This window comes from Varroa destructor, unplaced genomic scaffold (genome assembly GCF_002443255.2).
Source record: "Varroa destructor unplaced genomic scaffold, Vdes_3.0 BEIS01000001.1, whole genome shotgun sequence".
Classification (NCBI taxonomy): Eukaryota; Metazoa; Arthropoda; class Arachnida; order Mesostigmata; family Varroidae; genus Varroa; species Varroa destructor.
In genome coordinates, this window is record NW_019211454.1 from 5,557,542 (window position 1) to 5,562,619 (window position 5,078).

Genomic DNA, 5,078 nt, shown 5'->3' on the forward strand with positions numbered 1-5,078 from the left:
CATCGATCAATTCATTCTGTAACAATCAGTTGCCGTATTAAACAATTTCATTGTTTTGTGTTAAGGGTCAGAATTTTATTGATTTTAGCTAGCGCTCTATTAGCTGGTCAACCACTGCTATAAATGGCGCGACATTTTCGCTTGGATTTTCATCCTTGTTATAACATATTCGCAATGTATCTCTCGTTTTGGTATTACCTGTTTTATAAATTCAGATTCTGAGGATAGATCGTTGATCCTTTTATAATATTAACGTTGTTTCACAGATCGATAGAATGCGCCTCATAGAAAGCATGGAGAGTACGCTCATTGGGCCTTTGGGTTACGACTGCCAGCCTGAACACGTCTCGACGAAATATTAGCATAAATTTTTTTTCAAGCGAATATTTTTTGAACTAGTAATTTACCTCTTTTCATTGTTACAGCTCTTCTTTTAGATATAAGTAAACATTTACTTATATCGGAACGTTTCATTATATTAATTTTATGTTTACTGTTCACAGACGTAGGGCAGTGAGTGTTAGTTGGAAGCACAGCTAAACTTACAACAACGTTTTGTTCACTACATAATTATAGTTGCATACATATCTACAATGAAAGGCGAAATAAATTCAAACACATTCAACCGAGCGATTTAATAATGACCGTCCACGAATTTACCCAGCTACGTGAAGCCCAAGTGGTCCGACGGCGAGAGCTTAGTTGACCCAATTAAAGCGGCATTGTTTAAGATGTTAATTATTACTATCAGTATCTTGTGTGTAAGATGTATTTTATTTATGCCTGCTACGTAAACTGGGAACAATACATAATTTTGCTTTAAGTAAATGAGATACTAGAAAAACGTTCTATTTACAGGTTTAGCTAACATTTTTACCTTGAAAGTACTGCTAACGTGCTTAAGGACAATAAAGAGATATTGTATTCTGTTATTGATAAGTTAGGTTGGGGCAATTTTTTCAGTTTCAATCAAATATATATGACATGGAGCATTGTCGGTAAGCAAAAATCTTTTACTTGCCGACTCTATTCTAAGAAATATTTTTACGTTTTGGCTAATTGAATTAGACAATCATATGTTTTGTATATATACTTTGTAGCTTTTTCCTTGTGCGAATACTTAGATGACAAGTGTTGTTACTCGCATGCATATCTGCCGTGTATCTATCTACACAGCAATATGAAATATAGGCTCATGTATCATGCTTTTGACATTTTGTCTTTTGGCTAATCTCTAACGCCTTAATATTATGTTTAATAGATAGACCATTTAATATTTCACACCAAGGATTATCGTTGGCCATGCTCTTCTAGCTAACGTGAAGTTCGAAACAGAATTGCTGACTTACAGGAAACTTTCGCACTAATTCTTAAAGACGCCTTCTAACGCGAGGCGTAGACGGCAGAACTGTTTTTGATTGGTCGCATTCGAAACCTTACGTCGCCTAAAAAAACTACGATAGTATATGCTATGGCCATTATCTGTCCATAGTACATAAGTGTTAGTCACAGCTGAGGGACTTCGTTTTCATCTGTGTGGCGAACCATTAATGGCGCATTTGGGCATCTTAGCTCGAAAGAAAGCTCCCAACGGACGTGTCCAGGATAGTTCTAGATGCATTAGCTCATACGTCGTTACGTTCGGATTTGAGACCAGTACCGCATCCCAGAGTTAAGATACAAGCACCGCTGTTATCGCCTAGCATTTCTGTGCTGAAAGGTTTGTCTACATCTAAGGGCAACTGAGGTTCAGGCTGCATTCGTAATATCTTACTAACCATACATCGGGAAGCTGCACTAAATGACATGGGCTATTCGTAGATTGACATTGTTGAGAATCGCAATTTTCTCGGTTTGCCTATAGTAAGATTTATCCCGCAGCGACGCTTGGCCTAACCATTTAATTTCTTGGCGTAGCAAACTGCTCAAATGGCGTACTGCAGACGACTAACGAGGCTTCACTCCATCGTGTATTCTACCGATGGGTTGATATTACTAATCACCATGAAATAGTCTATTAATGACTTCGAGAATTGTATCATACGTGAGAGACCATATTTGTAGTTACATGGTGGTGTAGGTATTATTTTCCAAACATCATTGTTTATCGTCTACATGGAAGCGCAGTACCATAGGGTTGTGCTAGAGACGATGCATTCTCGGGAAGATTTAATGCGTCAATCAGCCCATTCTCAGGTTGTTGATTACCTGTCACGACCTGTTATAACAAATGGCCTGCGCGTAAACAGTCTCTTTTATACCGAATGACATTTTGCAGACGGGTTCCACATGGTAACCAAAGGTTTGAAACCGTCCGACGTTTGCAGACGACTATTGGCATCGAGTTGGCGGATGACCTGTAAGAATTTCGTCCGATGCACCAAATACCTTTTAGGTTATTGCCTATGCTTGGCTTACGTTACTGAAATGATGCTTTGTATCTGCTAAAGGTAAACACACTTTACTAGTGAGAGAACTTTTTCTGGTAGTATAGTTAGAGTTGAGCGATGCTGCGGAATGAAAGCTCTTACTAGCTCGCATGCCGCTCAATGAGTCAGAAAGTTATTGCCTTCGAAACACTATTGTTCAGGCTTTTAATTAATTATAATAGCCCCAACGGTCCCTGTTTCAAGCCGTATGACCGTGTCGCATGACCTGTGTGAATAAAAACGTGATCGAACAACGAACGAATGCAATTTCATACAACTTTTCTGAGAGGGTAGTTGCTATCATGCCTTAATACATTGCCCCGTCTAAGCATTTATTCGGTCAGGTTTTTTTATTACTCATTTAAAGATTAATCTCTTCTAATTGTCATCACATATCACACACTGATCTATCGAAGATAGTTCAGTGAACTTCTACACTGAAATTCGCTTTATGACACGTTCACTACAGGCAATGTACATGTTTAGAGTCGACTTGTACTGATTTTAAAATCAAAAAACACTTTCAGCACTTCGTACTGTACTTAATTGGACATCGGTCAATCTGTCGCTTACGCCAATTCGAATGGACAAAAACAGACTGTAGTTAATTTTGTTAATTGATAATAATAGTAAGTTTAGTTAAATTGATAATCTATCTAAGCGAAATAAATTATCGTACATTTGGTACGCCGACTCCAAAACCGGCTTTGCTTACCTGCAACCATACCTGACTCATAGTAAGAAACTGTGTTAAATAGATTTATTACTAAAAGATTTTCTCTAAACAATGAAACCTACAAGGTTCATTGCCTATGCTTGATCTAAGCAATAGCTACGCTTTAAGAACTGCCCGCACATTCTCTCTCATATCATTTTACCCTCTCCAACCAAACATTTAAATCGCCTAGTAAGTGAACGATTTGCTATTTATCTGTACATAGTGACATAGTGAAATTGGCGTAACCATGACGAAGCGTATGGCGGCTTGTCACGAAAAGGCGCTGTATCATCAAGGAAAAGTTGAAAGATGATTTCATTAATGACAACCTATTTCGTGTTCTTCATTGCCCGGGTTTATGTTGCTATACAAGGCGGTACCGATGCTTTAATTGTCCTCTCTACGTAGCCGAACAAGTGCACTCCACGCCAACATTACTGAGAATCGTCTACATCGACATGAACGTCTGTGCAAGAATACGTATTCGACTGTTTCAGCCTGTTCCTCGAAGCCGCCAGCCCTCTATTTTATACAAAGTCCTCTTCCAGATCTGCGTACCGCTTCACTGTTCCCTATAAAGTCTAATCAACTAAGGGCATTCTTGTTTGGCTACTGCCAACAGCTGCTTTTCATTAAAAATCAAAGTTAAAGCTGATCGAGGCATGCAAAAATGCCGATCTGCGACTGGCTTCTGGATCGCTGGCGGAAACAAGAGCCGATACATTTTTCATGGTGGTTGACTCTACGCTGTCGGAGTGACGTGGATCTGCCGACGGTGGGCCCGCTTGAACACAGCGGACAAACGCCCTTCAACGTTTTATTCAGCAACGTAAGACATGTGTTTGTTATGCTGCAGCTTTACTTCCGCATCGCCACGATAATAAACGCTCGTTCCAGTTCGAATGATAACAAGTATCAGTATAAGTACTTAGGCATGACACCTAGTACCTAGGCGACGCAGCCGGTGAGGCTTTGCTTCGAATGTATTGCGCAACTGTAACACGCATCGCTACGTGTGTCTCTTTGGCTTTGCATTGATAGAATTTTGTCCTCCTTTATAGCAGCGTCTTAAAAGTCCCAAGAGCTCCGAGATTCGACTACGAAAAAACTTTGAAGACCTTAGCATGCACATATACAAAACTTTTGTCAATAGAAAAATCGCTCAATAAACTAATAAATATCTAGATTTGTTCATTCGAATCCCGCGAAACGCACAAACGAGCAGAATCAGCGACTGCGCTTATTGGATACGTTAAGTAAAATTTGCTGCCTCGTCGCACTTCTCTCATTTCCAATGCGAATTACCTTCACAGCAGTCACTCAGTTCGATGATTAACCTACTAACATGCTAATAATTTCGGCCGAATGGCTGCGTTTTATTTTTTATTCTTACCGTGGCGAGCCTTGGTCCCGCCATCATGGATGTCATAATTCGATGATTTTCTTGTACAGCTGTCAACTTCCGGTCGTTCGCAGTTGCCCCTAACTAAAGTTGGATTATACGTGTTCACTAGTTCCTTTCAAGTAACGCTCAGCGTCGTATCGCTCTAGCTGCAAAAAATATTACTAGCATATTATTAGTAACTACAGCATCCGCGAACAAAAAAATCTAAACAAACTACATAAAAGCGGACTGTCTTGGATCCGCAGCATTGTAACTACACAAAAATGCCGTACATGCCATATGGAGCCCATGTAGGACACCGCGGATAATTAGAACTGGCATTGATTTGTTTTTCGCTGAGACCTAGCCGGTTCACAGCACTTACTTCTAACTTACGATAGTAGACGTCTAACTGGCAGTGATGTTTACTCTAATGGAAATTATGCTGCAGAATTCGACGACAAGTTTTTCGTACTCCGACAGTGGGTAAGATTTTCCATTTGAGAGGTGCAGCTAAACGCCGCAATTGCTACACAGTTTTTTGGTC

At 39.8% G+C, this 5,078-nt stretch overlaps 1 long non-coding RNA gene across 1 annotated transcript; it reads left to right on the forward strand.

Annotated features, from left to right (window-relative positions):
* Window positions 1–1,589: 1,589 nt before the first annotated feature.
* LOC147758177 (uncharacterized) lies at window positions 1,590–4,493 on the forward strand. Its single transcript, XR_015316498.1, has 3 exons — window positions 1,590–1,720; window positions 2,279–2,450; window positions 3,371–4,493. It is a non-coding gene; the product is annotated as an uncharacterized LOC147758177 (long non-coding RNA).
* Window positions 4,494–5,078: the final 585 nt, after the last annotated feature.